Source organism: Palaemon carinicauda, chromosome 13, assembly GCF_036898095.1.
Source record: "Palaemon carinicauda isolate YSFRI2023 chromosome 13, ASM3689809v2, whole genome shotgun sequence".
Lineage (NCBI taxonomy): Eukaryota > Metazoa > Arthropoda > Malacostraca > Decapoda > Palaemonidae > Palaemon > Palaemon carinicauda.
Window position 1 is genome coordinate 100,828,195 of NC_090737.1, and position 10,388 is coordinate 100,838,582.

The window sequence follows — 10,388 nt, forward strand, 5'->3', positions numbered from 1 at the left end:
TTTTTTGTAGTAGCTTAAATACTTCTACAATAAAAGAAGTGTTTTTTCAGATAAAGCAAATATGTGTATTTCAGAAGCACTAAACTAAACAAGTCATAAATTATCGTAAACAACCATTACAACACCCAACATTTTAACAAGACTTTGCTTTAAAGGTCTTCAGTAGGTTCATACCTAATTTCTTCGGTAGGATCCTCGAATCTACTGAGATATGCTTAATTTACAACTCTCTCTCTCTCTCTCTCTCTCTCTCTCTCTCTCTCTCTCTCTCTCTCTCTCTATATATATATATATATATATATATATATACATATATATATACATATATATATATATATATATATATATATATATATATATATATATATATACATATATATACATATATATATATACACACACACACATATATATATATATATATATATATACTATATATATATACTATATATATATATATACTATATATATAATATATATACTATATATATACATATATATATATATATATATATATATATTTAAGGAATCCTTTCAGTAAATATTAAATATTTGTCGTAATATGAATTTAATAATTCAGATTTATTTATAAATGACAAATAAAGATTTAACAATTTTTTGTTACTGTGTTTTACTACTTACATTCTTCAAGTATTAAACTAAATAGTAAACAATTAATTTTGTTTTTAAAATTTCCAAACAATTAGTTCTGAATCATATTATAGCAAATGTCTATTTACAATCAGTAGCATAGTTAAGAGCACTTAACTATTTCTTTCCACTGTAAACAGATTTTCTCAGTAAACACCATACTGTGAAGAAATTGTTGAGGTAGCATATATATATATATATATATATATATATATATATATATATATATATATATATATATATATATATATATATATATATATATATATATATAGACGGCTGATACAAACAAATATTAGACAATTTCCATGTAGTTGAATATTACTTTCCACAAATTGTCTTAGGTAAATTGCATTTTAGACAAATTGTTTTAGACAAATTGTTTTAGTTAAATTACATGTTGGACAAACTCGCCGCATACCATCAGATGTCTTAAGCAACTGTTTAGCAAAACACAGATCGGTGAATGCATCGCCTCCGTTTGACCTAGCTAGGGCAGTAGTAATAATTATCTATTTTGAAATAAGTATTATTTGCCGTCGGGAGTAGAAATGGTATTTACAGTGTTGGTAATCGAGGGGAACGGACCAGGATTCCGAAAGCCTTCTAATTTATCATTCCTATTTTATGCTTCTGCAATACATTTGGGGAATTCATTTCTCCAGAGTTAAAGACAATGGTTTTACCAAAGTGATGTACTCACCTGCGATTAGATTGTTTACTATAGTTGTTCAGCTGTTTGTGTATATTCACTGAGTACGATAAAGTTGATGGATTTTCGTGAAACGTTTGGCAAAAAAAAAAAGGAAAAAAAAAAGCAGTCGATCAGAATATACGATGGATCTAGAACCAGTTTCTAATAAAAGAATTCTTATTTTCTTTTTTGGTATATGAAAACTTCCATGAAGAGAAGAAGCTAATGATACAGATAAACGATCGAAATAGTCAAAAGGATCTTCACTGACTTAATCGAGATTAGTACATCAACTGACGATCCTATAGCTCAAATGCAGTATCATTCACGGAGAACATCGCAGGAGAACACCAAATGTGAGGTAAGTATTTAAAAATTGAATAAATAGTCATTATGAAATCCTACATATCACGGTGAGCAAAATCCTTGTCAAAATGATAGAAACCAATATCAAGATTTATAGTTAATATTATAAATATTATTTAGAAACGTTGTCATCCCATCATTCTCATAACTTTAATTGATTTGTTCTAAAAAGGCTTCGAAACGTGTTATAGCGAATCTAATGCCAGCATTTTATGAAAAGTCATTGAATTTTGAGCAAAAGCTAAATTCTAAAAGAATTTTGGATCTTGACCATGGTAGGCCTATTATAAATACCTTTCTTCGATTGAAACTGAGCAAGGCCGATACTTGCAATATGTTACTGTGTATAAAGTTAAATAATATATATTAAACCTGGAAATTTTATTAGATATTTGTATATTTCCTACATCCATCAATGATGTTATAAGATTATGTGAAAGTCATTAAAGTAATTTCTATTATATATTCTGTAAATTTCACACCATGCAAAGGAATCGTATATAAGATCATGGCGTGGATTCAAGTCTTCATCTAGATTCAGATTTTATTTATTTCATGGTTTATCACTTTTTTAAAGGAGGCAATTGTCATTGTTGATGAACTGCATTTTAAGAAAGAGACTACTCGCTATTTGAAAAAAAAAAAAAATAAATAAATAAGACGCTGAGAACACAAGTGTCTGTATTAATCGCAATTTTACATTCACAATAACAGAATAGTTAGGTTATTATGGGATTCGTATCAACAAAATGTGAAATTTTGAATTACCCTTTCTAATTTAAATACTACAACATTGCAAAGCATAAAGTTGTACAAAGTTAAAACTATATCATTATAATCAAATACTTTTACATGTAACATTTAATAATTTCCATATAGAATTTAATTTCTAAAGAACTCATTTAAAAGACTTACAATTCCATATATTTGCATATACAAAATTAACAATAAGGGAAACTTTGCATTTGTTATTAAGAGCTAAAATATTTTCAGATAAGATTAGAATTTGTATTTAATATTAGAGGTTAAAACTTTTGTAAAACATTTTGTAAGAACTTTTAGACATGAGTCTAGTGTTTAAAATCTTAAGAAATTTTGTACACAATTTTATATCTAATTAACCTTTGCATTTGAGAGTAAAATGAGTTGTATGTTTTCCTAACGGTAATGAATACTTAAAAAAAATAAACTTAATAAAACGTAGAAAATAGTCATACTTGTACATTTATAAAGTTAAATAATGACTAATACTTATAAGATGTAATAATTAACAGATTTATGCATGTATTAAGTCTTTTCGTGTGACATTCAAAGATTTTCTTATTTTCAAATTAATATTTAAAAACCAGGAAATGCTTTGAATTCGAAATTTGATAATTCATTTACTTGTGTAGATTTCAAAACTTAAGAAACATTTCTGAAATCGCTTGAAGTGGAAAAATATATTTCATGTAAAAATACAAGATGTTAATGACTTTCGTACATAAGAGTTCTCTTCATTGGTAAGGCCGAGTCCAGATGTTCACTCCAGTCCCCTCTTTAACACTTTACCATACTTACATTTGACAAAGATCAAAGAGAGCTTCTAGTCAGCTTAATTTAACCATTCCGACGTTTTAGCTTGAAAGACTTTCCTATCTCACAAATAAAAAAAAAATTAAAACTAAGATAGGCAGACTTTTGCTTATAGCTTTATAGTCTAGTCGGTACATGGACCCGTGCACCCCTTGGAACATAAAACGACACCTATATTTTTTTTTTTTTTTAGAATACTAATGGTGACTAGTAAACAAATAAAATGCTATTAAAAAAAAAAAAGTCCCACGGGGTTCGTATGGCGGCCATCTTGGATTTCTCATTAGTGATCGATGTAGATCAATTATTTTCATAACTTTTGAACCAGATATCACAGAAAGACAAATAAACAAACTTTTTTTCGCACAATTTAACATGATAAAACCATCAAGATCATCACCTTTATTATAGGTTAAATTTTAATATCCCATATGGAAAAAACTGCATTGGCTTATTGACAAAATCTTGTAAGATTTTTGGTGATTAAGCTATTCAGAAGAGGTGTTTTAATTCTTTCATTCTACCCTGTTTCGTTGGAGCCCTTGGGATTATAGCATCCTTCCAATTACGATTGTAGCTAAGCAAATAATAATAATAATAATAATAATAATAATAATAATAATAATAATATCTCTTAGTGGCGAAAATCAACGATTTTCATAACGTCTTAACTAGACACCAGACAAACGATTAACAACATCATTTTCTTGTTAAATATTTCCAACACACATGAGTAGGATATCAGATGAGGCAAACGGAGGTATATCACTAATTTCCATCGTCCAGATACTCCAAATAATAATCCTGGTCAGTGATTTTATCGGCATTCTCCTCTTCATACTCAGGTATGTCCAGAAGGTCAAAGAGGGGGATAAGATAGGTCCACGTGACCACAAGGAATCCAGCAGGTCACTCTCCTTCACCCATCCTTCTCTATCCTATGGTTTAGGAATCCAGTTGAACGGCATTTATGACCTTTAGAAGAAGGCAACGCGGTGACTAACATGTTCAACATGAGGGGTATGGGAGTCAGTACAGTGTGGAAGCTTAAACAACTTTGGTAGTAGTTTTTTTTCATTATCTTCGACCATCTTCTTCAGCATCAGTGCTCTCGCATCATTTAGCTTTGTTTCATGAGGCTATCCATACACGAGGTAGGTTAATGTTTCCAGCTGTTAGTAGAGCCTGGGCTTTACATTCTACTCAGGCCCAAGCTGCTGGAAGGTTTTCAGGTATTTTAGGCTCTTCTGGAGTTTCTTTGTACTGCTGAGGCCACTTCCCTAGCAATGGTATCACTTTCACACACACACACACAAAGGTGACAGATTGAGGCCAATTATTTCCGACCAATTTCAGCTGTGGCTTCTGCAGATCATCTCAGCAGTTCAACACCAGTGTTGTATGCTGTGATAGGTTCATTCATTGGAGTGTAATAATGTAAACTACTCCTTTTCACTGGCGCTTTCCCAGTGGCAGAAATAAATCCTACAAGAGCTTGGACTGGCTGTTGGTCGTGACTTTCAACATTCCTTACAAGGAGCCATATATAGTACTCCTGCAATGCAGCTGTCCACTGCTCATCAGTTTCAGGTGGTGGTGTAAAGGATGCTTCAGCTGAGAACCTTAGAACCAACTCGGTTGTGTATATGGAAAAGGGAGGGATTTTGACGTATCTACCTTCAAACTCCTCTCATTAGTGTGGTCACATGTAGGCAATGATCTCTCATGCTGTGTTACATCACAGCCAGACTTGGTTCCTTGGATCAGCTGAGTTGACAACACTAGACCCAAATTCGTGATCAAAATCATAGGACTCACAATGACCAAGTCCGTAGAGAATTTTAATTAGTTTTTTACCATAATACAAGTGTCTGATGGTTGTAGAGATCAAGGTATGCTTCGGCAACAAAGCGATTAATACTTTAAAAAATACACCAGGCTTACTCATCATTATTACATTAAGGAACTTCTGCTGATCATCAGGAGAAAGATCAGACTTGATATTTAAGCTTTCAGCACTTGTAGGCCAAGGAAAAGTTTTTTTTTTCTCCTCGAATGTATGTTTGATGATCCCTCGTAGAAGTGCAAAACCTGTAGTCTTATCTGTACTCTCCAGCTTGGAAGCCAGAGAAACTGCACCAGCCACTGTTATACTGGCATTGTATACTGGATAGAATGACACTGATCCCCTATCACCTGGATAAACCTTGGTGAAAACGATTTTTAAGCTGTCAGGATTGTTTCAGATACAGCCCATCAACTTTTCACTTTTGTGATCTGTTAGGTAAGCCACTCCCATCCAGTGCATTGATATATATCAGTTGCAATTATGGCAGTTGGATGACTTCTTCCTGCATAATAATATGGTTAGTATGATATCGAGAACTTCCTCGAAGGCTTGGCTTATGGGCTACTGTTTTATGCGATTGGTCACTGTCCGCATAGTTTTGTACCCTTTGCACAGTACGGACATGGTTATGATAATCTGTTCTGAACTTCATCTGAGACTACGGAAGGAAGTCGACTTCAACGGCAAATAGGTCTGTGTCCTTCACTATGCGGTATAGGTTTCTATTCCCCATCTCTGTTGCCCTAGTTCAATCACATCCTAGGCATATTGTAGAGATAATTTGGATAGTCCAGCAATCTTTATTACAACCTGATCACAAAATTTTCATTCCGCAGCGAAAATGTAGTTCTTTGCGGTCGCTGGCTTCTGTTTATGGGGAAGTGGTGCCTCTGGGGGTTGGGTAGAGGGATCAAAATTTCTATCGCCTGTCCCCTTCAATCTGTGTAAATTTCCAGTGAACTTCTATTAACACTCTGCGGTATCCTATAGCCTCATGATCAATTTCATTGATGGTTTCAGGTATCTGAATAAAAGCAGTTTCCATTTGGTGAGGTGACTCAAGAGTTTGGGCAAGTCGCCTGTCACGGATACTATGCAAAAATAAATGTAAATTTTTCGCTGAGATCACCTCTGGTGTTTTCTAAAGCTTCGGAAGGATCATGATCAATATCAGTTGTATGCAGGATGCACCGAGGAGTATTCTTGTCAGTGGTGTCAGTAATTTTGCGTTTTTCCCCTAGCCATGTATATAATTCGTAACAGATATAAAAAAAACCTCCACCATGCCTATGTAAGTCAGGACAGTCACCGTTACCCAGGAATGCAATATACTAAGCTAAAAAGTATGGAGCTGAAAAAAGGACGAAAGTCACCAAGACACATGCATAGCAAGCAAAGAAAACTGTTGCTTAGTCTTTGCATTGGATAACCAGTATCACCACAGAAGAACAAGCCAGTAACGTATGCAGAAAAGGAAAATTAGTGTAAGTTGCAATTATATGTAAATTGTCTGAAATTAAATCACACCCGACATCTTTTCTGATTCATTTCCTTATAAAGGTTATCTTTACTACTAACTACAATTCGAAGGTTAGTATGTTGATATATCACAAAAGTACTGCTCTTAATAGTTTTCTCATGTCAAAATTGTTTTAAAAAATTGGTTTATTTGTCATTCTATGATGTCTGGTTCAATTGCGAATGAGAAATGCAAGGAAGCCGAGATATGTATCCCATGAGCCATTTTATCAAGCTGTTAGTAGCCTATTTATTTTGTTTACTGAATGCCTTTAGGGTTTTAAAAAGTAGGTGTCGTTAACTTTCCCAGGCTATTTACACTTTAAGAAAGTCATTTTTTATTTTGAATTCTAAAACTAGCAATATTTGATGACAATATTTTTGTCATATAAGATATAAACATTCTTAGACTATTGTACATAAAATTTGAAGATTGAGATACCGACTCTTAAAATATCAAGACTTGCAGATAAAACTTTAGATTTAATTGACTTTTAGACATACGACTAAGATCTGGAATTTTTTTTTTTCAAATCTAGCTTAAACTGTAAGAAAACATTTATGCACAGTTAGATATTAGGAGCCTTATATTTCGTAAACTTAAATAACGAGTAATAATTAATAGCTCAATCTTCAAAACAAAATACTGTCGCTCATCAAACCTATATATCAAAGACTAATATGTATTTTGAAAAAGATTACGAGTCTTGAATTTTTTTTTTTTTTTTTTTTTTTTTTGCATATTATTTGAACATTACGTGACTTGCTTCACTTAAGCAAAGACTGAGAGTCTTCTACAAGATTCAAACATTACGTGACTTCTGCACATTATACCTAAGACGGAGAGACTCGCGCGCGGAATGCAGTAGGCGCTAATATGACAACACCTTCTGCCTTCGGTTACCTTGCCCTAGAAACCCAATAAATAGACGTTCATTTTTAATTAATCATTCTACTTAGTAACCGATCACTTAGGCGTTGCTGTCACGTGTTTCGTATGCGAACTCTCATCCTAAGGTTTTTATTCGATTACTTATACCTTGAATATTAATAAAGTTGGAGTGGATTTTGAATAAAAAAAGAATTCTGTTTGTAAACTGTGGAAAACAATAGCTGTCTTACTGTACGTCATAATTAGATACAGTTTTCAAAATAACCAGATTAAAATTAATAGCTATAATAAGAGATAAAAATTTTGAAAAATCGTGTAGTTAAACATAGCTATTAACCGACTACATAGTTATTAAACTTATCAACATCATTGCAATTATAATTATTTAGTTGTCGAGAAATTAGAGTGCACTTAAATCATAAGATACATTGGAATGATGGTCTAAGCGTATTAAGGTCTATATACATTTCAAGAGACGTTTGTCATTGACTTATTTGTATCGCTGTCTAAGAATATAGATATTTTTGTTTGACTGTTCATGTACACTTACTTATTATCTTCCTTTCTTCGCCTGTTTCAATCATTTGGGAACAGTTTTAATGAAGGTTTATTTACAGTTTTGTGGACTTTTAAGTTTGCAATTTCTTAAGAACAATAATAATTAGTATGATAATTACTATTAAGTACCTAGTTAAAGTATGTAAACATGAGAGGGGTTAGAATATATATATATATATATATATATATATATATATATATATATATATATATATACACACATATATATATATATACAGTATATAAACAATGTAAAATGAATTTACTACGAAAACACTTGCTTCCTGGTAGTTCTCGGAATGTAATTAACTCAATTTTGTCCGGAGGGTGACACTGCACCCAAAAAAAATCTAGATATTTTTTTTTATAAATTTTGTGGAAATAAAGAAAATGAAACGCAAACCAGGAGACACAGATTAAAAATAAAAGACAACCATTCAGCTTCATTTGGTGAAGTGATTGGGTGAGATATGTCACAGCGCCATAATTTAATTGTATTTATATCCCCTTGAAATTAGATTGTTCTGGCTACTGCTTTTTTTTTTTTTTCCTTATCAATAACACCTGGCTGAAAGGATGTGGTAAGGTAATTAGGTAGAAGGTGAGGACTGGAATAACAGGATCGTATACAGTAGGTACAACGAAGGTTGGGTTGGTTAAGTAAGTTGTGCCTGGTACATACCAAGGATTGTCGCCAGTGCACTATTATTTCTGTTGTTGTTATTCTCATAGGATGAAAAACTTTATCTAGAAGTGAGATGGTAATTATTGTTATTATCATTATTATAAATAGTAGTAGTAGTAGAGGTAGTGTACGCAAAAAGGAAGGCTTAAGAAGATAGATATGCACACGCGCAACTCTCTCTCACCAGGGAATGACTACTCCCTTTTGCCCTTACCCGAGGGGCAGGAGAGAGCTGAGCGTTACCATATATATATATATATATATATATATATATATATATATATATATATATATATATGTATACATATATACGCATATATATATATATATATATATATATTAATAATAATAATGATTATATATATATATATATATATATATATATATATATATATATATATATATATATATATGAGAGAGAGAGAGAGAGAGAGAGAGAGAGACTTGCTTTTCATATTAGAAAATTATCAGTATCATCAACATTGTTGCTACTGGCGTTGGCAGTGTTCTTTATTGTTGTTATAAGATAGCACCACCTTTTGTGAGACATCTATTAAAGATATAGTAAATTGTAAAAGATAATCATCATTACTATTATTCCAGTTATTTCTATGTTCCTCTTTCAAGATACACAAATTAACATTAAAAGTGAAGTGCTAAGTAGCCTATTCAAGTTATTTTTGTTGACCATTCTTATTTGATATTTAAGCATTCAGACAATAATAAGAACAACATAGAATACACATCCCAACGAAATTTAGAATTGAAGAACCTCCTGGTACAGCTTGGAGCGATAAACTTGGGACAAATGCCACACCGCTCGTGGTGTCTAAAACAAAATTACTGTAACTTCAATACAATAAACGTAAAGTAAACAAAGCATTATTTTAACGAGTTGAAGCCATCCTATGAATTTCCGTTCGAACACGTAAAACCCACTGAACTGAAAGAAAGATAAACAACGAACACATCCGTAACATTACCACCCACTCCAGTGATTAACGGTGAACACACCTGGACGTAACACACTGCGATTCGCACAACAGACTGGCATCTGTGTCACTACTCACTCATAACTTAAGTCTCAAGGGGAGGAAACTCGCCGTCCTTCCTTCGGCACGCATGCGCATAGTAATCTGGAAACATTGACGATCTCGCTGAGCGGCGGAACACTTTGCGTGATAATAATCCGTGGGGGATTTCGGGATAAGTACAGGGAAACTTAATTTAGTGGAACCTCCACTTCGAGAGAGAGAGAGAGAGAGAGAGAGAGAGAGAGAGAGAGAGAGTTTGAAATGCTGAGAAAAGTAGGCAAACACATTGAATCCTCATTGAGCTTGTATTATGGAAGAAATCGCAAATTTCAGATAATATAAAGGTAGAAAGGAAAAAATAGAGAGTACATTAAGTAAAAAAAAAATTAAAAATAAAAAAAAACCGTAGTTCAGTGGCCTATATTTTGTCTCAAGAAGTCCTAATTTGATCTAAAGAAATTTATTGACTGTGGCCGAGTAACTTAATCAACTTTTTACTAATTGAAACACGTCATTCTCTAGACTAGCAAGGGTATCTGAAATTTGCTTGTATTACTTGAATATTA

The 10,388-nt window shown here is 32.5% G+C and overlaps 1 protein-coding gene across 3 annotated transcripts in view; it reads right to left on the minus strand.

The window, feature by feature from the left end:
* LOC137652348 (perlucin-like) overlaps positions 1-9,864 on the minus strand; it is a 55,460-nt gene extending 45,596 nt beyond the window's left edge. For 2 of the 3 annotated variants that reach the window (XM_068385706.1, XM_068385702.1), the window contains exon 1: positions 9,772-9,856. The gene's annotated coding sequence lies outside the window, so the exon portion shown is untranslated. Of the gene's footprint in view, positions 1-9,771 lie in introns of all 3 variants that reach the window. The other variant, XM_068385703.1, reaches the window with a different exon arrangement.
* Positions 9,865-10,388: the final 524 nt, after the last annotated feature.